The sequence below is a fragment of the Poeciliopsis prolifica genome, unplaced genomic scaffold (assembly GCF_027474105.1).
Source record: "Poeciliopsis prolifica strain line A6 unplaced genomic scaffold, Auburn_PproV2 SCAFFOLD219, whole genome shotgun sequence".
Lineage (NCBI taxonomy): Eukaryota > Metazoa > Chordata > Actinopteri > Cyprinodontiformes > Poeciliidae > Poeciliopsis > Poeciliopsis prolifica.
The window spans coordinates 117,501-142,500 of NW_026562594.1; the positions used below are offsets into that span (position 1 = coordinate 117,501).

Here is a 25,000-nt window from a genome sequence, read left to right on the forward strand (position 1 = left end):
AGAGTGACTGCTAGCTGCTAAGGCAGAGTGACCGTTAGCTGCTAAGGGAGAGTGACCGTTAGCTGCTAAGGCAGAGTGACTGCTAGCTGCTGCAGCAGAATGACCGCTAGCTGCTGCAGCAGAGTGACCGCTAGCTGCTAAGGCAGAGTGACCGCTAGCTGCTAAGGCAGAGTGACCGCTAGCTGCAAAGGCAGAGTGACCGCTAGCTGCAAAGGCAGAGTGACCGCTAGCTGCTAAGGCAGAGTGACCGTTAGCTGCTAAGGCAGAGTGACCGTTAGCTGCTAAAGCAGAGTGACCGCTAGCTGCTAAGGCAGAGTGACCGCTAGCTGCTAAGGCAGAGTGACCGTTAGCTGAAAAGGCAGAGTGACCGTTAGCTGCTACGGCAGAGTGACCGCTAGCTGCTAAGGCAGAGTGACTGTTAGCTGCTAAGGCAGAGTGACTGTTAGCTGCTGCAGCAGAGTGTCCGCTATCTGCTAAGGCAGAGTGACCGCTAGCTGCTAAAGCAGAGTGACCACTAGCTGCTAAGGCAGAGTGACCGCTAGCTGCTAAGGCAGAGTGACTGCTAGCTGCTAAGGCAGAGTGACCGTTAGCTGCTAAGGCAGAGTGACCGTTAGCTGCTAAGGCAGAGTGACTGCTAGCTGCTGCAGCAGAGTGACCGCTAGCTGCTGCAGCAGAGTGACCGCTAGCTGCTAAGGCAGAGTGACCGCTAGCTGCTAAGGCAGAGTGACCGCTAGCTGCTAAGGCAGAGTGACCGTTAGCTGCTACGGCAGAGTGACCGTTAGCTGCTACGGCAGCCGGTTAGTCTTTATTTTATTGGTCCAGATTGGAGGCGCTAGCTGTAAAGTACATTATTGAACAGACCGTCAGGAGGAACCAGAACCACCAGAACCTCTGCATGTCTGGACTGCAGTGTGACCCATAAAGGCATGGTTCTGGTTCTGTGGTTGATCTGCTGAGTAAAACCGACCCGGGTAAGTCCAGGTGCTGGTACCGACCCAGCCCACCTAATGTCAGGAGCCGTCCTGGTGGCTCACCTTGTTGGGTCATGTGACCGTTACCGTGACAACAGTGGAGCTCCTGATGCTTCTCAGATTAAGCAAATTATTCCTGCAACACAAGATTAAGTCAGCATGTCTTCCTGAGATTAACACCCAGCGACACACACACAGCAACACACACACACACAGCTGCAGAGGGTCTAATCCTGTCCAGAGATGTCAGTGTGTGATTAGTGTTTGGGTCCAAATCCCTGATCACAGTCAGGATTATTGTTGGAGACAATGTGAGAGTGTGTGTGTTACTGTGTGTTACTGTGTGTGTGTGTCACTGTGTGTGTGTGTTACTGTGTGTTACTGTGTGTGTTACTGTGTGTGTTACTGTGTGTTACTGTGTGTGTTACTGTGTGTTACTGTGTGTTACTGTGTGTGTGTGTGTTACTGTGTGTTACTGTGTGTGTGTTACTGTGTGTGTGTTACTGTGTTACTGTGTGTTACTGTGTGTTACTGTGTGTTACTGTGTGTTACTGTGTGTGTGTGTGTTACTGTGTGTTACTGTGTGTTACTGTGTGTTACTGTGTGTTACTGTGTGTTACTGTGTGTGTGTGTGTTACTGTGTGTTACTGTGTGTGTGTGTGTTACTGTGTGTTACTGTGTGTTACTGTGTGTGTGTTACTGTGTGTTACTGTGTGTGTTACTGTGTGTTACTGTGTGTGTGTGTGTTACTGTGTGTTACTGTGTGTTACTGTGTGTGTGTTACTGTGTGTTACTGTGTGTGTTACTGTGTGTTACTGTGTGTGTTACTGTGTGTTACTGTGTGTGTGTTACTGTGTGTGTGTTACTGTGTGTTACTGTGTGTGTGTTACTGTGTGTGTGTTACTGTGTGTGTGTTACTGTGTGTTACTGTGTGTTACTGTGTGTTACTGTGTGTTACTGTGTGTGTGTTACTGTGTGTTACTGTGTGTGTGTTACTGTGTGTGTGTTACTGTGTGTTACTGTGTGTTACTGTGTGTGTCACTGTGTGTGTGTGTTACTGTGTGTTACTGTGTGTTACTGTGTGTGTGTTACTGTGTGTTACTGTGTGTGTGTTACTGTGTGTGTGTTACTGTGTGTTACTGTGTGTTACTGTGTGTGTCACTGTGTGTGTGTGTTACTGTGTGTTACTGTGTGTGTGTTACTGTGTGTTGTTACTGTGTGTTACTGTGTGTTACTGTGTGTGTCACTGTGTGTGTGTGTTACTGTGTGTTACTGTGTGTTACTGTGTGTGTGTTACTGTGTGTTACTGTGTGTGTGTTACTGTGTGTGTGTACTGTGTGTTACTGTGTGTTACTGTGTGTGTCACTGTGTGTGTGTGTTACTGTGTGTTACTGTGTGTGTGTTACTGTGTGTTACTGTGTGTGTGTTACTGTGTGTGTGTTACTGTGTGTTACTGTGTGTGTGTTACTGTGTGTTACTGTGTGTGTGTTACTGTGTGTGTGTTACTGTGTGTGTTACTGTGTGTGTTACTGTGTGTTACTGTGTGTTACTGTGTGTGTGTTACTGTGTGTGTTACTGTGTGTTACTGTGTGTGTGTGTCACTGTGTGTTACTGTGTGTGTTACTGTGTGTTACTGTGTGTTTACTGTGTGTGTTACTGTGTGTTACTGTGTGTGTTACTGTGTGTTACTGTGTGTTACTGTGTGTGTGTGTGTTACTGTGTGTTACTGTGTGTGTGTTACTGTGTGTGTGTTACTGTGTTACTGTGTGTTACTGTGTGTTACTGTGTGTTACTGTGTGTTACTGTGTGTGTGTGTGTTACTGTGTGTTACTGTGTGTTACTGTGTGTTACTGTGTGTTACTGTGTGTTACTGTGTGTGTGTGTGTTACTGTGTGTTACTGTGTGTGTGTGTGTTACTGTGTGTTACTGTGTGTTACTGTGTGTGTGTTACTGTGTGTTACTGTGTGTGTTACTGTGTGTTACTGTGTGTGTGTGTGTTACTGTGTGTTACTGTGTGTTACTGTGTGTGTGTTACTGTGTGTTACTGTGTGTGTTACTGTGTGTTACTGTGTGTGTTACTGTGTGTTACTGTGTGTGTGTTACTGTGTGTGTGTTACTGTGTGTTACTGTGTGTGTGTTACTGTGTGTGTGTTACTGTGTGTGTGTTACTGTGTGTTACTGTGTGTTACTGTGTGTTACTGTGTGTTACTGTGTGTGTGTTACTGTGTGTTACTGTGTGTGTGTTACTGTGTGTGTGTTACTGTGTGTTACTGTGTGTGTGTGTCACTGTGTGTGTGTGTTACTGTGTGTTACTGTGTGTGTGTTACTGTGTGTTACTGTGTGTGTGTTACTGTGTGTGTGTTACTGTGTGTTACTGTGTGTGTGTTACTGTGTGTTACTGTGTGTGTGTTACTGTGTGTGTGTTACTGTGTGTGTTACTGTGTGTGTTACTGTGTGTTACTGTGTGTTACTGTGTGTGTGTTCTGTGTGTGTTACTGTGTGTTACTGTGTGTTACTGTGTGTTACTGTGTGTGTGTGTCACTGTGTGTGTGTTACTGTGTGTTACTGTGTGTGTGTTACTGTGTGTTACTGTGTGTGTTACTGTGTGTTACTGTGTGTTACTGTGTGTGTGTGTCACTGTGTGTGTGTTACTGTGTGTTACTGTGTGTGTGTTACTGTGTGTTACTGTGTGTGTTACTGTGTGTTACTGTGTGTGTGTGTTACTGTGTGTGTTACTGTGTGTTACTGTGTGTTCGACCCGGTTCTGATGTGTGAGTCTCATTTCTCACTTTTTCTTCAGAAAACTGGATGAAGGGGTTTGGTTCTGGTCGGGCTCGGTCCAGTCTCTGTCAGAAGCGGGTCATGTGCAGAACCTACTGTGTTTCTGTGTCCAGAGAGGCAGTGAAGGCAGCGCGGTGCGTTCGCTGCCTGCGGGTCAGTTTGAGCGCGCTCTGTAACCTCTGTAGACCGAGACGTCTTTGAGTTTCTGGGTCACGGCGAGCCGGGCGGAACCGACCCGCTTAGCCATGGCAACCGGAACCCCTGGGACCGGCCCGGGTTAAGAGAGGCTAACGACTTCCTGGTTCTGATGGACCGGCCCAGTTTCTTTCTCTTAGTTGCAGGTGACCTTCTCAGGTCAAAGGTCAGGAAGGAGAGCAGGACTTCTCTGATTGGTTCCTATAGAGGTTTTGGTGCGGTTCTGTTCGGGTTCTGGACCCACAGCAGGTCGAGTCTCTCCTCATCTGGTTCTGGCCCGCTGCCCCGCACAAGCAGAAACCTCCAGCAGAACCTAAATCACATCTGGTTCCGGTTCCGAGTTGGTCGGTATCTGTTACTTTTCACAAAAACCAGAAAGTTCTGCTCAAGAACCGATCCGTTCCATGCTCTTCCTCCTCCTCCTCTTCCTCGCCTGGAGGCGCTGCAGCCAGAGTGAGGAAGAGGAAGAAAGAGGAAGAGGAGGGTCAGATAATCAGTGTGTATGTTACAGGGTAATTATTAGTAATTAGCATATTATTCTAAAACCGTCATGCAGACAGCCTCAAGTGCAGCCGGATAACACACACACACACACACCACACACACACACACACACACACACACACACACACACACACACACACACACACAGCCAGAGGCAGCAGGCTGAGTTCTGCATAATTCATGTTTGGCCGCAGGCGAGTTAGCTTGGTGTGCTGGTTGTGTTCCTGCTGGAGATCACAGTTTACACACACACACACACACACACACACACACACACACACACACACACACACACACACACACACACACACACACACACACACACACACACAGACACACACACACACAGAGCTCCAGAGCCAGTTTATAGCGACGGAGTTCAGTTTAGTTTATTCAGTCCGGTTTGGACCTTGGTCCTTCAGTCTGTCTCCAGCAGAACTTACACCCGGACCCGACTGGACGTCTCCTCTCTGTCCCTGTGTTGGACAGCTACTGTTCAACACAGTAGCTGATAATCTGGCTGTCATCATGTCTTGTCCAATCAGTTGTCAGGACCCAGGGTGTTAGCTCACGGCTAACTAGCCACATGACACGTTAGCTGAGCCTGGTTCCACCCAGACAATTGGGTCGAGAGTGTCGGCGGCTCAGGAGCTGACTGAGCAGTTTCCAACCTTCAGGGTTCTGCTTCTTCTTGAATAACCGACCAGAACCTTTGCGCCGCCGTCTGAACTGATTCTCTGAGGTTCTGCAGGCAGTTCGTTTGGATCAGAACCAGCCGACAGTAAGAAAGCATCGATTGGTTTCAACCCACAGTACCAAAGACAACCAGGTTCTTTTTTTATCATTTTGGTTTGGATGGACAGACAAGATGATGGATGTTTTGAGTGTCCTAGTCAAAGCAAGGCAGTCTGAGTTTCTGTTTGTGGAGTTTCTGCTGCTGGAGGTTCAGTTGGTTTCGGCTCCATGTTGGATCCAGTTCAGTTCAGCGCTGTTAGCTGCCTCCTGTTTCCTGTTTCCTGTTTCCTGTTCGTTCACTTCCTGTCTGCTCTGCTCCAAGCTGGGATTGTTTTGGCCTCAGCCTGAGGCGTTTTGCTCCGTGGGTTTCACCGGCGCATTGGAACCCCGACCCCGTTCTGGGACACACGTCTGTTTCTTTCTTTGGGTTTAAATTTCATCTTGAAGATCATAATCTGGATTATTTTAATCTGAAACTGTCTAATCTCTCTTATTCTCGTCCAGCTGTCCTCTCATTAAAGTCTGCTCTGTTTGGCCGGACCAGCCCAGCAGAACCTGTTGAAAAGACCCGGTTCTGCTGGGGGAGGCGGGTCGGTGCTTACAGAACCTGATTCTAGACGAAAGGTTCTGAAGCCCAGCTCGTCATTAACATTCAGCTGGTGATCCAACGCTGGCGACCGTAGAACAACAAGACTCTGTGTGTGTGTGTGTGTGTCTGTGTGTGTGTGGGTGTGTGTGTGTGTGGGTGTGTGTGTGTGTGTCTGTGTCTGTGTGTGTGTGTGTGTGTGGGTGTCTGTGTGTGTGTGTGGGTGTCTGTGTGTGTCTGTGTGTGTGTGTTTGTGTGTGTGTGTGTGTGTGTGAGGGTGTGTGTGTGTGTGTGTGTGGTGTGGGTGTGTGTGTGTGTGTGTGAGGGTGTGTGTGTGTGTGTGTGAGGGTGTGTGTGTGTGTGTGTCTGTGTGTGTGTGTGTGTGTGTCTGTGTGTGTGTGTGTGTGTGTGAGGGTGTGTGTGTGTGTGTGTGTGTGTGGGTGTGTGTGTCTGTGTGTGTGTCTGTGTGTGTGTGTGTGTGTGTGTGTGTGTGTGTGTGTGTCAGACCCAACAAATTGGATCTCCTTCATTTACAATGATTAAATCATAGGATTTGATAGATGAGCTGCTGGATCAGTTTGGTCCTGGTTGGTTCTGATTGAAACGGATCAGCTCTTCCGAGTCAGAACTCGGACCGGGTCACTGGCTCTGAAGGACTTGAAGTCCTAGGTCAGACTTTGGAACTGAAGCGTTCTGGATTAAACAAGATGGTTTCCTGAGGTGGACCGGTACCAGCCGACTGTTAGAACCTGATACCCGACTGAGTTTAGCTTGCTGGACTGGAGAACAGCTGGAGACACTTTAAAGCATAAATGAATCAATTTTCTGATGAGAACGTGTCATCACAGAGACGTGATCCGGTCCGATACGTCCTGAGTGAGTTCTTGGTGATCACAACCTGGTACCCTGGTTCTGTACTGATGGATGACATCAGTTTTAATAAAGCGTTTCCTGGTTTTCATGAAGCTACCTTAGTTAGAGAGCCATGGTTAATTCCGGCTCACAGCTAACCCAGGCTCACGGCTAACCCAGGCTCACGGCTAACCCAAGCACACAGCTAACCCAAGCTCACAGCTAACCCAAGCTCACAGCTAACCCAAGCTCACAGCTAACCCAAGCTCACAGCTAACCCAGGCTCACGGCTAACCCATGCTCACGGCTAACCCATGCTCACGGCTAACCCAAGCTCACGGCTAACCCAAGCTCACAGCTAACCCAAGCTCACAGCTAACCCAAGCTCACAGCTAACCCAAGCTCACAGCTAACCCAGGCTCACGGCTAACCCATGCTCACGGCTAACCCATGCTCACAGCTAACCCAAGCTCACAGCTAACCCAAGCTCACAGCTAACCCTGGCTCACGGCTAACCCATGCTGACGGCTAACCCATGCTCATGGCTAACCCATGCTCACAGCTAACCCAAACTCACAGCTAACCCAAGCTCACAGCTAACCCATGCTCACAGCTAACCCAAGCTCACAGCTAACCCAAGCTCACAGCTAACCCTGGCTCACGGCTAACCCATGCTCACGGCTAACCCATGCTCATGGCTAACCCATGCTCACAGCTAATCCAAGCTCAAGGCTAACCCAAGCTCATGGCTAACCCATGCTCATGGCTAACCCAGGCTCACAGCTAAACCCGGCCACCAGACTGCCTTTAGCAGCTCTGTAAGGCTGCAGCAGGAGCTGCTAGCAGTAGATCAGGCTACCATCCACCTGAAACAGCGAGTCGTCCTTCCAGTTTGGCCCGATGAGCGTTCCAGGCGTGGCGTCGGTTTTTGAGCTCCACAACTTTATGGGAGCCGTGAGGCTGTGGAGGAGAGCAGAGCCAGCTGTCTGCAGCAGGCAGGAAGGAAAAAACCTTCCAGCTCCATCGCAACAGGAAGTAAACACAGCCTGGAAAAAGTCACGCTCCGCCTGAGCGCCAGCTCTGCAGGAAACACTCGTCTCCATGGCAACATCAGCAGGCCCACAGCGTCCCGTCCTTTCCTCTCCCAAAGGTCGCAGGTCACGACCTTTCCTCGGGTTTCAACACATGCTTTCATCAGGATTGATGCGGTGAGGTTTCTGTAACCATGGCAACAGCACCAACAACACCAGAACCTCTGAGTCTGAAGGGAAACAGAACCAGACCAGAACCAGGACCAGGACAATGAACCACAGAACCATTCAGTAGAGCTCTGGAGAACTAACTGGGTCCAAACCCAGAAGGTCGGGTCAGAATGGGTCTGGATCAGAACAACCCGGTAGTCTGGCTACAGATCAGAACCAATTGAGCATCAACTGGACCAACACCAGAACCTCAGAGTCCCAGAAACGCCTTCTGGGACATCGCTGCCCTCGGGTCGGTTCCCTCGGGTCGGTTCCCTCGGGTCGGTTCCCTCGGGTCGGTTCCATCAGAACTTCTCCCAGGAGGCATTTCTGTCTCATTTCTAGTGAGGCGATGAGAGAAACTGATCATGACCTTTGACCTTTCCACGTCTCCAGCCTTCCATTAACACCAGGACAGGTACCCAGTGGGTTGGGCCCAGTTTACAGAAACCCAGAACCAGGACCAGGTCAAGGTCCTGATCCTCACGTATAATAATGGCTCCAGCCAGCGATGAAGAGAACCAGTATGTCCGATCCGGTCCAGTCTGGTCCGATCCGGCCCGGTCCGGGGAGCAGATTGGTGATCAAGGTGAACACCGGCTGATCCACCATCAGATCCATAAATGGATGAATGAATTCTCTGCAACGCTGTGAGCAACAGTAGTTGCTTCCTCCTTCCCAACAGCAGCTAGCATCAACAGGTAGCATCAGCAGCTAGCACCTGTGGCTAGCATCAACAGCTAGCATTAACGGCTAGCATCAGCAGCTAGCATCAACAGGTAGCATCAGCAGCTAGCACCAGCGGGTAGCATCAGCAGCTAGCACCTGTGGCTAGCATCAACAACTAGCATCAACAGGTAGCATCAGGAGCTAGCATCAACAGGTAGCATCAGCAGCTAGCATCAACAGGTAGCATCAGCAGCTAGCATCAACAGGTAGCATCAGCAGCTAGCATCAACTGGTAGCATCAGCAGCTAGCACCAGCGGGTAGCATCAGCAGCTAGCATCAACAAGTAGCATCAGCAGCTAGCATCAACAAGTAGCATCAGCAGCTAGCATCTTTGGGAACCTGCAAGTTCCTTCTGCAGAATTCTGAACAAATCAGGATCGAGGTTTATTACTTCGTCCAGAGGGTTGATACAGCATCATCGTTTTACAACTTTTAGTTACATCTGAGGAAAAACCCACACGCTGCTTCTTAGGCTGCAAAGGTTAAAGATCATGAGTCTGAACCTGTCTGATTGCTTGGCAGGATTTCCTCTCTGGAAACAAAATGGCTGCCGGACTGACGTTAGCAAACTGCAGCTAGATGGAGGACGGGACTTCTGGGAAAAAGTCCACTGACAGACAGGAGACGGAGCAGAACCACATGATCCACATGTACCAGCAGAACCAACGGTACCAGTAGAGCCAGCGGTACCAGCAGAACCAGCAGAACCAGCGGTACCAGTGGAACCAGCAGAACCAGCGGTACCAGTGGAACCAGCAGAACCAGCGGTACCAGCAGAACCAGCGGTACCAGTAGAGCCAGCGGTACCAGCAGAACCAGCAGAACCAGCGGTACCAGTGGAACCAGCAGAACCAGCGGTACCAGTGGAACCAGCAGAACCAGCGGTACCAGCAGAACCAGCGGTACCAGTAGAGCCAGCGGTACCAGCAGAACCAGCAGAACCAGCGGTACCAGCAGAACCAGCGGTACCAGTGGAACCAGCAGAACCAGCGGTACCAGCAGAACCAGCGGTACCAGTGGAACCAGCAGAACCAGCGGTACCAGTGGAACCAGCAGAACCAGCGGTACCAGCCTCTGTCCCAAATGGAGCAGCTCAGTTGACGATTATATTTAGCTTCATGTCATCAAGTCCAGATTCATCTTTGCTGTTCAGCAACTCAGAGGCTCAGATTAGTTTCTCTTTTCCTGAGGCAGCGCTGGGCGTTGTGTGTGTGTGTGTGTGTGTGTGTGTGTGTGTGTGTGTGTGTGTGTGTGTGTGTGTGTGTGTGTGTTCAGTTTGTTATATGGATGCAAATTCATAGAAGCAGATTAAACAGATTGTGTCTGGTATCTGTTGACGAGCTAACACTGCCCAGCGGGATGATCTTGTGTGTGTGTGTGTGTGTGTGTGTGTGTGTGTGTGTGTGTGTGTGTGTGTGTGTGTGTGTGTGTGTGTGTGTGTGTGTGTGTGTTTAATGCGCCTTCTGTTACAAAGGAAGAAAATGAGCCTTCCAGCTATTTAATGTCAAGGCTTTCAGATGACGGCCACACACACCCGCAGTCATTACATTGAAGAGGCTGACGAGGAGTCAGCACCACACACACACACACACACACGCACACACACACAGACACACACACAGACACACACACACACACACACCACCACCACCATCTCAGAGTGGGTGTGTGTGCCGGCATGAATGGAGGGATTTAGACATCTTTGAGTCGGGAGGAAGGAGAGGCTTCCATCTATTATGAGTGTGAGGAGCCGGCAGAGAGCATGCTGGGAAATGGTAATGAACTGGAACCGTCCTCCTCTGAAGAACGACATGTTTACAAGCTGCTGCGTCTGCCGAGCGCGAAGGCGGCGAGCGCGAAGGCGGCCTGACTGCAGAAACTGCAGAAACTGGACAAACCAGAACACCAAACTTGAGGGACTGAATGGACAACTGGGAACACTGGAGAACATCTGCAGACCAAAGAAGGTCCTGGAACGCAGCAGGTTCTGCTGTCTTCAAGGTCAACAGCAGGTGTGGAACAGACCGGTACCAACCCACCGAACCTCACATGGTTGGTTCTGATCCATGTGTTTTTACTCCGGCGATGCTGCTGACGGTGGTTCGGGGATCCGGTCCGATCTCCGCTCCGTCCACCGCCCGGCCTGCTGGTGGTCAGATAAACTGCCCAGTAACTGAACTGATACCAGTTCAGTCTGAAGAACTCCTCTAAGTTGAGTTAATTCTGATTTTATGCTGAGAGTCTGAACTCTTTGTCGTCCCTCTAAGCTCTGAGGCAGCAAGAACTCCAGTTCCTTCAGAGCTTAAGCTGAAGAGGACTGTGTCCTAGTCAAAGTAAAATCGAAGAACGCTAGCTCAGTAACACACATGGACAAACTTGTTGGCGTCCCTCTATGAGTTTGTCACTGAACCAACTGACAGAAGTAATGAAGTAGACAGGTGTGTTGACAGCAGTCACCTCCAGGGTGGACCGGGTCACCTGCAGGGTGGACCGGATCACCTGCAGGGTGGACCGGATCACCTGCAGGGTGGACCGGGTCACCTGCAGGGTGGACCGGGTCACCTGCAGGGTGGACCGGGTCACCGCAGGTGGACCGGGTCACCTGCAGGGTGGACCAGGTCACCTTGGAGGGAAACGTCTCATTCAGGCTGTTTGTCCTCAACTGCTTCGCTCCCGCGGGTCGGCTTCGCTCCCGGCGGGTCGGATTCAGGATGACATGTAGAACTGACACCGGAACTTCCTTCATTCTGCTGCTTTTTATGTTTCAGGTTTTGTGAAACACTTTGTGCTTTAAATGAGTTCGTTTCTCAACACACACTCTGAGTTTAGTTCAGATCTTTGGGTCTGATGTTTCGAGACATCAGAACTCGTGTTCTGATGGAGCCAGAGCCAACCTGTGGTTGGGTCCGGATTCACAGTGGATCAAACCGTGGACCGAGATGTTTCTGGTTCTTTTTCAGCGTGCCTGGCCGGTCAGGGTCCAGACTGCACTCTGGTCCAATCCAAAGAGGACACTTTGACTGGAGCAGGGCGACACCAGAGGGCGGCCCAACAGCAACCCGTGGATCCCTGCAGGTACGCTATGCTGGGTTCCAGGTGGAGTTCCTCAGGGAGCCCGTCTCAGACCTTCTTTTTCCAACATGTTTTCATAAATCTTGTGGTTTTGCTGCTTAACTGTGTCAAACTGAAGCAGGTCTGTGCAGCATGCAGCTTTTTTCTCCTGCTATTGATGTAACACGGTGGTGTCCAGAGTTTCGGCATGTCTTTAATCCCTCCCTGGTTCAGCACACCTGAGTCCAATGAAGGTTCATTAGCAGAACTTCTGCAGAACTTTGAGTTGCTGAAGAGGCATTTGGACCATGTGGAGCAGAGACATGTAACCCGGACTGGACACCCTGGTCACAGGTCCATGAACGTCTGGCTTCCTGTTGGAGCAAAGAGACTTTCTTAGCAGAGCGTTACGATGGGCAGGAGAATTAAACCCACAAAAAGCCAGAAGCAACACAAAGAAACACAGACGAGCTGACAAACCCAAACCCGGGTTGGACCTGAAACCTCCTGGTTCTGGTCAGACGCCAGCAGCAGAACTTTAATCCATTCAGTGATTTATAAACTACCAGCAGTAGATTAAAGTAGAAACGGGTGGTGTAAACTTTAAACCGATGTAAACCGGGTGGTGTAAACCGGGTGGTGTAGAAACAGAAGGTATAAACTGGGTGGTGTAAACCGGGTGGTGTAAACCGGGTGGTGTCTCTATCCTGGTTTCAGTCAGATCTCCAGTTGCAGGTTCTGGATGTTGGTTTGTCATCAGATGCTGCAGGAACCAAAGCTGGACGATTTTCTCTGGTTCTGTAAATGTTCTGCAGCTGCTGAAAGGTCCACTGTGAAACCGGCTTTATGTGACTGGACCTCTGACCTCAGTCAGAGGTCAGAGGTCAGCCTTGCTCTAGATGTAACTCTAGATCTACGAATCTGGATCGTTCCACTTTAATAACTCTAGTTTCAAAAACTTTTGTCTCATCCACACATTTATCTGTTCTCAGCATCTGTTCAGTGATTGGATGGGGTCAAAGGTCACCTGGTATCATCATAACATAGAGCTGTGTATCATCTGCATCGGCATGGTAACTGCTTGTTTCTGGAACATTCCCGTCTTCCTGACCTGGAGGACATGGTTGCTTCAGCGATTCTCCTGAAAATGATTCCTGGAGCTTTTATTGTTCAGGATTCTTGGTTCTAGTGCTTCTTGTTGTCATGAATGTGGACACCGTCGGGTGATGGAGTTAATTAGCTGCTTAACGAAGCTCAGGTGAAGTGGTGCAGTCGTCATGCGGTCACACTGCTGTTCCTGCAGGTTTGTTGTCGGAGTAATGAAGTATCGAACCGTGGCTTTAACGCTCGCCGGCTCTCTGTTTGGCCGCCGCCGCCCTTATCTCCTATTGACCTGCCGCACTTCCTGCCTGAGTTATGGACGGACAGCCGGAGTTCACAATGAGCAGGGCAGATAACGCCGGCAACGCGCCGTTTGTCTCACGCTCGCAGAGGTTAACCTGCTGACGAATGAGAATGCAGCAGCCCTAAATCACAGAGCCAATCACGTGAGAGACAGGCTGAGCGAGGACACACAGGGCGGAGGCAGTTAGAGTCTGTTCACTGTGAGTTATGGAGGAAGAGGAGGAGGAGGAGGAAGGGTTCGCCTCCTTCCTGCTTCACCCTGTGACTAACTGCAGCCAAACCCAACAACCAGACAGCTTCTGTCCACACACACACACACACACACACACACACACACACCACACACACACACACACACACACACACACACACACACACACACACACACACACACACACAAACCTGGCTGATGTGTGCAGCGTTGAGCAGGACATTAAATCAAACCAACCCTCCACAGCTCGGATCCGACCTGAAACAGAACCCAGAGGCTCAGACCGGTTCCCTGTCGTTGCTCCGGTCCAGATCTCTCAGCAGTTCTGATATTTCAGGTTCCATTCACGTTTGCTGAAGCCGACCAGAACAAACGCAGAACGCAGGACGGGTCGCGATGCTGGACCTGGTCCCGGTTCTGCAGGCCATAGAACCAGTTCCAGCCATGTTGATTGGTTCTGTAGACAGTGTGTCCGACCCGGTCCTGATTCAACCAACACCTGTTCATCAGTCAGCAGTTGAAATCAGCTGGACTGAAGCAAGGAAAGGCCTGTTGCATGCAGGACCGGGACCGGATTGGGATCGGGTCGGGACCGGGGTTGGGTCTGGACCGGGTCTGGACCGGGTCTGGACCGGGTCAGGACCGGGTCTGGACCGGGTCTGGACCGGGTCTGGACCGGAGTTGGGTCTGGACCGGGTCGGGACCGGGTCGGGACCGGGTCTGGACCGGGTCAGGATTGGGTCTGGACCGGGTCGGGATCGGGTTGGGAAGCACTGACCCGACCCCAGGGTCCAGGTTGGACCTGGGAACCTTTCAGTGAGGTTCTGCTCAGGTCCGGTCCGGTGGTCCTTCTGTCTGCCTGTCAACTAAAACCCAGAGAGGAAACCTCTCTGGGTTTTAGTTGATTGGCTCCAATCAGAATGAGCAGAGGGAACACACACACACACACAGACACACACACACACACTCAGACACACACACAGACACACACACACACACAGACACACACACACACACACACAGACACACACACACACACACTCAGACACACACACAGACCACACACACACACACAGACACACACACACACACACACACACACACACACACACACACACACACACACACACACACAGACACACACACACACACATACATACACACACACACACACACAGACACACACACACACACACACAGACACACACACACACACAGACACACACACACACACACACACCCCGCTCCGTGGATGCCTTTGGTGTGTGTCTCTGTGGGTTCAGGGTGTATTAATATTTCTAATAGGCCTGTTATCAGCTCACTGCCAGCTGTACACAACAAACACACACACACACACTCTGTGAAGCTGCAAGGCAAATATAAACACACACACACACTCGGCCTGGCTGTGCGTCGTGTGATAACTCCCACAATGCCTTTCTGTGTCAAAGAGACCTGGAGGTCAAAAACACTTTTCAGTGTGTGTGTCTGTTAAAGCGAGTTAAACACAAACACACACGTTCTGGCTTTAAATGAAAACAGATCACACACACACACACACAGCTGCAGGTAAACAGTGTTTAAAGGTGAGTCAGGGCGAGCGACAGAGAGGAAGAAGTTGATTCTTTAAGAATAATACACACTGTGTGTGTGTGAGTTGTTGGTTTATCAGCGTGTCGGCACGCTGCTGCACATTCTGCTGCTGAATGTGGGGTTAGCTCGAGCAGCAGCGCCTCAGAATGACATTAGCCAATCAGGCGAGAGCTCGCTGCCTCCCCATTGGCTACTGTGATCTGTGCTGTTCTCTAACGGGTCCAGAACCGGTCAGAACCACTGAGTTCTGCCACACATTGGTCCCTGTCTGAGGCTCTGTTTATTCTGTATTTGCTGCTTTGGTGATTATTTCCATGTTCAGGCCAAAGAGCATTGTTGCATTGTCTCAGTGACTTTAGAAGCTGGTTAGCTCAGGCTAACAGTTGGCTACTGGCTCCACCCTCTTTGCCTGGTTGCTGTTTGGACACGCCCCCTGACAGCATCCCAGCCAGAATGTCATTCCTGTAGAGCCAGAAGCGTCTGCTGCTCTGAGGCGTCTGCATCCCAGCGCAGGAGGCCCTTAGAGTTCTTTTCCTAACGAACTGAGCCCAACTCCTGTAAATGGACCAAGGTCCTCCTTCCACCAAACTTTACACTAGACACATTACAGCCAGACTAGTCCTGTTGTTCTGGACACAGCAAAACGTAGACTTTTACCCTCCCATCAAGTTCTGATTGGTCGGCTCTGCAGAGAGATGATGACCTCTCTGTGACCTCCCCTCAGGGCCCTGACCTCTCTGTGACCTCCCCTCAGGGCCCTGACCTCTCTGTGACCTCCCCTCAGGGCCCTGACCTCTCTGTGACCTCCCCTCAGGGCCCTGACCTCTCTGTGACCTCCCTCAGGGCCCTGACCTCTCTGTGACCTCCCCTCAGGGCCCTGACCTCTCTGTGACCTCCCCTCAGGGCCCTGACCTCTCTGTGACCTCCCCTCAGGCCTGAGTTCTTTCACAGGAATCATTGATCGTAACTGAAATCAGATTTCTGATCGTCTCTTTGACTCAGACCCAACAGAACCAACAGAACTGTGGTTCTGTTGGGTCTGAGTCTCTTTAGGCTTGGTGTCTTCATGCAGTCTGGATCTAGACCTCTGCTGCCCCTCCCCCCCTGTTGCTGCACACTGAGTGCCAGCTGACTTCGACACATTGATGTCATGACCAGGTCAGAGGTCATGACCTGGAAACACAAGGCGCTCCGCCCATCGCCGCCTAAACTACCACTGGTTCCAACCAGCAGCGGGTTGGTTAAAACTAGATGTCTGTTAACCAGCTGACTGCCTCAGCAGCAGGTTGGTTAAGAGTTTAACTAGTTTATGGTTGATCAGCTAGCAGCTACCAGGTCAGTAGGTCACTGGTTAGTAGCTGTTTGGTTCCTGACTGTTAGATAACTGGTTACTAGTCAGAGGTTGAAGGGTTAACTGGTTTATTTATCACCAGTTCATGAAGGCTTTACTGGTTCATACTGGTTTTGGAACCAGTGTGTATTGAATGAATGTGGGACTGAACCTTTAAACTGGAGATCAGTTTGATGTTTTCAGAAATGTGAACTTTCAATCAGCTCTGAAATAAATCCTTGAGAGCAGGAAGGCAGGATACACACACACACACACACACACACCACACACACACACACACACACACACACACACACACACACACACACACACACACACACACACACACTTCCTGCTGGTGTGTGTCAGTAAATCTCTTCAATGCGCTGCAGCTGCCTCTCCTCACGTCTTGATACAACTCTGGTAATAATTAGCCTCCATCTGTGTGTGTGTGTGTGTGTGTTGTGTGTGTGTGTGTGTGTGTGTGTGTGTGGTGTGTGTGTGTGTGTGTGTGTGTGAGAGAGAGGGAGAGTGAGCTGGCTCAGCTGTGATTGGCCGAAAGGTGAGAAAGGGGCGGGAGGTGACGGAGGTACTGTTAGTGTTTGTTCATCCTCCGCTCTGATTGGTCGACCGGGTCACAAAACCGCCGACAACGGAGGTCTTCGTAGGATGAAGAAGGGTCCACCTGCAGCTCCTTCAGAACCACTTGAGGGTTCTGGACCGGATCAGAACCAAGCAGAACTCTCTCAGCATTTGGGCTGAACAGGCTGGACCAAGCCACAGGGACAGAACCCGGTCTTCAGGAATCAATCAGAACCAGAACATTTACATGTGAATATGCTCATTAGAACCCATTAGAAACCATCAGAACCAAAGCTTTTGTTCTTCATCAGTCCTCCTCTTCCTCTCTCCACTGTGATTAAAGCTCCTGTTTTTCCAATCGATTCTCCTCAAGGGCTATTGATCTGCTGACACACACACACACACACACACATACACACACACACACACACACACACACACACACACACACACACACACACACTGAGTCCTGTTAGCGGTGGACCAGTCAATCGGTCTCAGATTGAAGAATCGTCTGTTTGAGGCTGGAGGTCGATCCGCTTCTCAACACTGACAGATTCCTGCAGAGAGGAAAACCATCTACTTCCTGGTCAGACAGAACCCGCTCCAACCCAATCTGGAGGGTGCCCCCGTGGTCCAGAACCCAGTCGATGTAAAGAAACATCTTTTTCTGTTCCCAGAACCATGGAGGCTTTGCTCCGCCCACTAGCAGGGGAGGCTTTGCTCCGCCCACTAGCAGGGGAGGCTTTGCTCCGCCCACTAGCAGGGGAGGCTTTGCTCCGCCCACTAGCAGTTCTGTTTTCATATGACAGTGACTCGGTTCATTAACAAGTTTATTGATATGATTATTAAAAATAGATTCAGGTTTATTCAGGTCAAAGGCCAAATTTATTTAGTAATAATATTCATAATTATTATAATGGTAAAACAAAATAAATATCCATACAAGTTCTGGTTCTTGGTCCAGACGGGTCCAGTCTTTAATCTGTTGGACTGATGGGATCACAGCCACTTCTGGCCAGGCGAGATTTGTCTCTGGGGCAACAGGATTAACAGCCCCAGAGACGTCGCCGCGCTGCAGGCCGCGCTCTCCTCCGGTTGCCATGGAGACGCCCTTCAACCCACACAGCGAGTTTACAAAGTGGGAACGATTTAAATTTCACAGAAACTTTGCAAAGCGACCTGCAGCGGCGAAGCGTCTGACTGACAGCTGTAGTCAGGTCGGCAGCGTCAATGCACACTAATGAGGGTGTGCACGTGCACGTGCACGCTCACAGGCAGCGGGGGCTTTTATTCTGAAGTCTTCCAATTAAATCAGCAGTTTGTGTCTTGGTGCTGCAGATGAATTATTGATTTTCTGCTTTTGTTCGCCGTCGTCTTTTTGTAGCTCAGGCTTTTAGTTTGAAAGTTTTGTGCTGGTTGTAACTTTTATTTTGTCTTCATGGTGACCTCCAGGTTCTTCCTTCCTGTTTGTGAACACATCGGGTCGCTACAGCGGCCAGCGCGCCCACCTGCTGCTGCCCGCCACTCCGCGAGAACGACACGCACTGCCTCAGCTTCCAGTTCTACCAGGCGGGGGGCCGTGAGGGGGCAGCGCCTGCCACACTCAATGTCTACGTTACAGGTACGTCGGGGGCGGGGCTGTCTGTGGGCAGGGCTCTGGATGTGTGGGTGGAGCGCTCAGGTGTGTCTGTTTTACCTACAGAGAACAGCAGCCCTCTGGGAGTTCCGGTCATTAACTCTTCTGGCCCCGCCTACCACATCTGGAAAGGGGTGGAGCTTGCTGTATCCACTTTCTGGCCCAATCACTACCAGGTAAAACACGGACACACCTGGTAGCATCAATGTTACCCAGTGCAGTAGCAGGGCAGGCTTTGCCCCGCCTACTAGCAGAGGAGGCGTTGTCCCGCCCACTAGCAGGGGAGGCTTTATTGATGAACCAGACAGCTGATGTTTGAACGTCTTTATAACTCTTAGTGTGTTTAATAGCTGCTAAAAGGTTTAATTTTCAAAAGGTGCTATTATCTGAGGAGCCGTATCAGGACGTATCTCCTAAGTCATTGAGTCAGACTTTCACATTTCGGTTTGTATTCGTAGCACATGAAGGTCACATAGCTGTGGTGCATCAGAACCCTTCTCTTCCTCACATCTTTGAGCTGCACCGACTTGCAGCACAAAGATACGTCCCTGCTTTGGGTTCCATATTGATTCCCTTTGAGTCTGAAGGGAATCAATAGGTTCCCAGCCTGGTCCATATGGACCGGGTCCCGACCTCGGTTCTCCCCTGGAGAACCTGTATATGTTCTGAATCGTCTCCTCTGGTTTGGTCTCCGGTTCCCGGCCAATCAGAGACAGACATGCAGGTGTTTGAAGTGCTGCACCATCATCGCAGTGAGGCGCGCTAATTAGCTGCATCACCATGGCAACAGCTTATCCTCCTCATTAGTGACGGAGTAAATGAAGGAGGAGGAGGAGGATGGAGAGAAGCAGAGGAAGAGTTCTGGAACAGGAAGTGGAGGAAAACATGCAGGGAGGAGCACTTCCTGTTTCTTGCCACTAACAGGAAGTGTGGCAGCGGTTTCCGTGACGATAAGACCATGGAATGTGTCCACATTCCCAGAGAAGATCGCAGTTGGTCCATCATCAGCTTCCTGTTTGTCCCCAAGCCTGAGAGGACATGTGGCTGGACAGGGACACCTGGAGACACCTGAGAGATGTCTGTCCTTTCACATGTTGCTGAGATACAAGGTCTCAGTTCTGGCAGAAACGATGGACGTGTCTCCTGGACAGTGGATCAGGACGTCTCTGGATGGCTCAGTGTGGACACTGAGCTGAACTAGAACGTCTCTGTCCAAGTGTCCAACATTCTCAAGCCTATCTGATTTTCAATCTGCAATAATAATAATTATTATTATTCCAATAAAACTGTTAACAGGAAGAAGAAATGTGTTTAAAATGAGTTGTTAGCTGCTGTGAGCCTCGGGGTGGGACTCTGTGCTGCCGGTTCAGTGCTGGCTACGATGGATTTCTCTCACTGGACTCTGGACATTAATAAAATGGAAATTGTTCCTGAGGTTCCTGCATGGGAACATATATTAGCTTAGCGCTAACGCCTCACTGTAGAACAGAGGTTAATGAAGCAGTTGTTTGTAATTTGTAGTCCATAATGGTTTAATAATTGTCACTTTACGTTAAGTATGCGACGAGAAAATTAGCCTGTAGCTTAAACGCTGAAGCTGCATTTCATTAGCCATAAAATTCAGCAAATTGACTCCAGCTGGTCTGCTGAGTCCCAACTGTCCTCTGGTGTCTTCCAGGTTCTGTTTGAGGCGGTGAGCACCGGGCAGAGAGGAGTCCTGGCCATCAGAGACATCACTCTGCAGGGACACCAGTGTAGTAAGTGTACACACAAACTAACACACACAAAATGACAGCAAGCTCCGCCCCTTACCAGAGCAGGTCTCTAATTGATTAACGAGGTTTGGGTACCTAATCGAATAATAATGTTAAAATTTCTACTGGCATCTTAAAAACAAGGTCAAAACGTGTGTTTTGTGTCGATCGTGCATGTGAGTGTAGGCAGGGGAGCTCATTAAAATATAAATTGATTAGCATGGACTTTGATCCATGTGTCTGTTTATCTCACTGCTCATCCAGGAAGCCGCAGTTTAGAGGCTGCCCTGTTTTTGATGTGTGTGTGTGGGTGTGTGTGGGTGTGTGGGTGTGTGTGTGTGTGTGGGTGTGGGTGTGTGTGTGGGTGTGGGTGTGTGTGGGTGTGGGTGGGTGTGGGTGTGGGTGGGTGTGGGTGTGGGTGTGGTGTGTGTGTGGGTGTGGGTGGGTGTGTGTGTGGGTGTGGGTGTGTGTGTGGGTGTGGGTGTGGGTCCTGGTCCCTTCAAGGTGAAACAGTGTTTTTGGGTCAAGGTTTTTGGGTCAAGGGTCAGATGTAGCACTAAGGTGTGAATTGAGTTGGGTTGGGATAACAGTCAGGCTGTAGAAATCAATGAAAAATCCCCACAACCATCAGAGGCAGTCATCCCGTGTGACTCCAGGTGTGTCTGCTCTGTGTTGCTGGCTCAGTGTTTGACCTCTGACCTCCCTGTGCAGTGAGCACACCCCACCCGCTACACCTTAAGGCGGTGGAGGTGAACGCTGGCCAGACGGCCTCCTTCCAATGCACGGTGAATGGCCAGCCACAGCGCCACCTGCTGCTCTACCTGCAGGTGAGTCTGCCCACAGCGATGGTCTTGCCAACCCCCTTCCTGTCTCACCGCCGCTCTCCGGGTCGCAGGGTATGGGGGGTCGGCAGGCCATTGCCAAGGAGACCAGGTCGGTGAACCCCCGGCGTTACGTGGCGATCTTCGACGTGAAGAACACGACCAAAGGCGACTCGGGACGCTACCGCTGCATCATCCAATCAGATCGAGGCGTGGGCGTGTCCTCCTATGCTGACCTCACAGTTAAACGTGAGTCCTGACCTTTGATTGGCTGCTGGACGCTTTTACCTGTCTGACTGTTTTAAGGATTAAACCTGAATGTAGAAGGTTGTGTGTGTGTGTGTGTGTGTGTGTGTGTGTGTGTGTGTGTAGGGGTGTGTGTGTGTGTGTGGGTGTGTATGCGTGTGTGTGTGTGTGTGTCTTCAAACTGGGTTAGGAGGAAGTGGAGCAGCTCCTCTGAGGATTCTGGGTAATAGAATCCAGGTCTGCTGTGATTTGCCGAAGGTCACGAATATTAATTAACTCGTTAACTTTTCCCCCCTCGCTAAGAGGCCAGTGAGACCCTGAGGATTGTGTGTGTGTGTGTGTATGTTGGACTGATCCTGGATTTCCTGCTCTCTCAGAACCACCGGTACCAATTGCCCCACCTCAGCTCACTGCGGTCGGCGCCACCTACCTTTGGATCCAACTCAACGCCAACTCCATCAACGGAGACGGACCCATTATCGACAGAGAGGTGAGTTCTGGTTGTGGTGGTCTGCAGGTCGGGAGGGTCCAGAGGTCTGAGTGGGTTCCAGTCATCAACTTAGGTTCTGGACCCCTCAGGGACGGGTCAGGAGGTTCTCCGGTTCTCTGCTGATGTACTGTGGTTTTCCTGAGGTCTGTTTGGTCTGAAGGGTCGGTGGTTCCTCATGTAAGGTCCAGATGCAGTCCAAGATCCTTCAAGAGAGTTCCTGCAAGCAGGTCCAACACAGGAGTCTGGTGTTTGCCCGTCCTGGTTTCACTGGACTCTACCGAGGTTCTGGTGTGTTTGAGGAGTAGAACCTGTAAGGTTGTAGAAGATCTCAGGAAATGTTCCCATGGTTGTTCTGGATGCATCCACCCCTTGTGGCCCTGAACTCCTGTAAACATCGGCTGGCGAGGTTCTAGAAATATTTCAGACGGTTCTGAAGACGGTTCAACGGCTCTTAGCCTTCCAGCCCTCGGTGTAGAAGGTGGGCTTCTACTTCTTGTTCCAAATTATTCTACAAACTGGATTTAAGTGTCATAAAGACGACATTTTTTCTTGTGCCATTAAATTTATAGATGGTATTGTGTGTCACTGTAATTCATTTCTGAGAGCTGCTTGATCAGTTTAGCTCCATTAATGGAAATCTAAGGATGTTCCACATTATTCATCAGGATTCCAGCATGGGAGGAGAAACGATCTCTGCTGATGAAACCATCAGAGAGTAGAGCCGCATGACAAGCTATGAAAACATGAGATATTTAAGGGAAACTGAAGCGTTTTCATCGTACTGGGAAGAGATTCGTGGCTGATTGAGAACAAAGATGGTTTACAGACTAAAGGAAAGTTTCTGTTTGGTTCCTGGGATCAAGAGATCAGCTGCTGAAATGACCTTAAAGCAGAAAACAGTTATTAAAGCTGCTGGAGCCTCAAGGTGGAGGATCCTCCAGAGACTTGCGGTGCATGAAAGGGGAGAAACTCATTGTGTGTCACCATCCTCTGACCTCTGACCTTATTGAGACCTTTGGAGTTTCCTCCAGCAGAAGATGTGAGGGCGGGATGCAGGTCACACCAACCAGCAGCTCTGGGAAGGTTTCCTGACATCATGCAGAGAAATTCAAGCAGAAACTTTCTGCAAACTCACAAGTTCAATGGATCAAGAATTGTGCAGTGAAACCAGAGAAGGTCCTATGTTAACATGTAACTCTGTCTGTTTTGATTGAAATAGCTCTAGATTTTAATAAATGTGACCATTTAATGCTGCACATTCACAGAATGACTGTTTGCAGATCTTTATAATCTGTAAAATGTGTAGAAAATCTGCTGTGCATAATAGTTTGGAACATGGTGTAATAATGCCTTCTCAGCAGATCTTCAACCTGCTCCAGTCTGCTTTAACTCAATGTGAGTCCATTTTTCTCTTCAAAGTCTGGTTTGTTTGGTAAGGTGTGACCAGTGACCTCTGACCTCTGGTCCTCCAAACTTTGGTCTGGGTTCAGCTTGAACGTGAACGTCAAGCGGCCCAGAGAGCGCTCCAAAAGCAGGAAGTGGACTACAGCAGGGCATTCTGGATAAATACAGCCAAAGCTAACATGCTAGCCTAGCGCTAGCAGCAGAAATGGCTCCTGGTCTTCAGCCAAAGACTAAAGAGAAATCACTAAACTCTGACGCCTCCATCTTGGTTCATCTGGTGAAACAGGAAGTTGCTCTCAGCGTCCTCAGAGGTTTTAGTGTCGTTTCCTGCAGTGGTTGTTGGTGCAGCGCCCCCACAGGCCAGGAGGGGAACAGGCTGCTTTGTGTAGTTGCCGGGTTGTAATGTTGTCCTGGTTGCCAGGTGGAGTACCGTACGACGGCGGGGATGCTGATCGACACCACGCCTGTTGACAAGCCCACCCACAAGATCGGACACCTGGACCCAGACACAGAGTACGAGATCAGCGTTCTGCTGACCAGGCCCCTGGAAGGAGGGACGGGAAACCCCGGGCCGCCGCTCAGAGCCAGGACCAAATGTGCAGGTGAGTGAAGCCAGAGGTACCTGATGGATGGCTGGTCTGCAAGCCGCCTCGTCTCTTCAGGAGGTCAATGTTGGGCCATTAATGCTAAGCTAACTCATCAGGCGGCTAATGGCCAACGGTGAGCTCGTTAAGGCAGCCTGCTTCATTAGTGCTGCGCTCATTAGTTCTCAGAGCTGTTGCTTACTGGCTGGGTGAACACACACACACACACACACACACACACACACACACACACACACACACACACACACACACAACACACTGATTTAATGTGTGCAAACAACAGACAGGATGTGATTAGCAATTAGCTAGCTAATTAAACAGGTGCGTCACAGAACTTCTGCGGTTCTTCCCTCTTATTTATGATTTCTGTTTATTATTATTATTATTATTGTTGTTATTATCTGGGTTTGGTTCTGAAATGTTGGAGATTTTATTGTCCATTTATTTTCATGTCACTGATAACACACTGAGTTATAAAATATTTAGCTTCCATAAATAATGCATATTTTCAGCTCATTAAAAATAGATTGAGAGTGAAAGATGTTTATGGAGTAATTACTCTGATATGTAGAACAAACGACCCACCAATAACTTCACTTTAACAATAATAATTATCATTCACAGTTTCTAGATGCTGGTTTCCTCTCCAGGTTCACTCAACATCAGAATCAATTCACTTATTGATTTATTATTATTATTATTCACATTGATGCTAGTCTGAGTGAGTTCCTCGCTGCAGGTCTGCTCTCAGGTTCTGGACTGGTTCTGGACAGGTTCTGGACTGGTTCTGGACTGATTCTGGGGGGATGATGCGTTCGGGGTGCTGTTACGGATTTGTCAGCAGATTTGGTGACGGTTTGGAGATGAAACATGGAGCTGACCGAGATTCTGCTGGTTCTGATGATTTAATGACTTTCTGATCGGTTTGATCCATCTGTGGTTTTTATCAAGAGGTTCTGGAGGTTCTTCATGAAGATGAGCTTTAGCGGCTGAAATGATCAGTCACACTAACCTGATGAATTGATCTCATGAACTAAGTTAGACATTGATTAATCATTTAGCGAAGATTATAAAAGGTTTTTACTGGAAGAACAAGACGCTCAGAGCATTAATGAAGCTAAAAACTACAAGATATTGAAGCAGTTATGATGACTCAAACCTCATCAGGTCGCTTCGTTTCCTCTTCACCGAATCCAGTAAAGGAATGCGATTACTGCATTTAATCTTTCTGATATTTAAAATGAATTCAATTTTGTTCATTTGCGTCTTTAATTT

General features: G+C 49.7%; 1 pseudogene; it reads left to right on the plus strand.

The window, feature by feature from the left end:
* Window positions 1-25,000, plus strand: part of LOC129357027 (receptor-type tyrosine-protein phosphatase mu-like) — a 42,116-nt pseudogene that overhangs the window by 10,751 nt on the left and 6,365 nt on the right.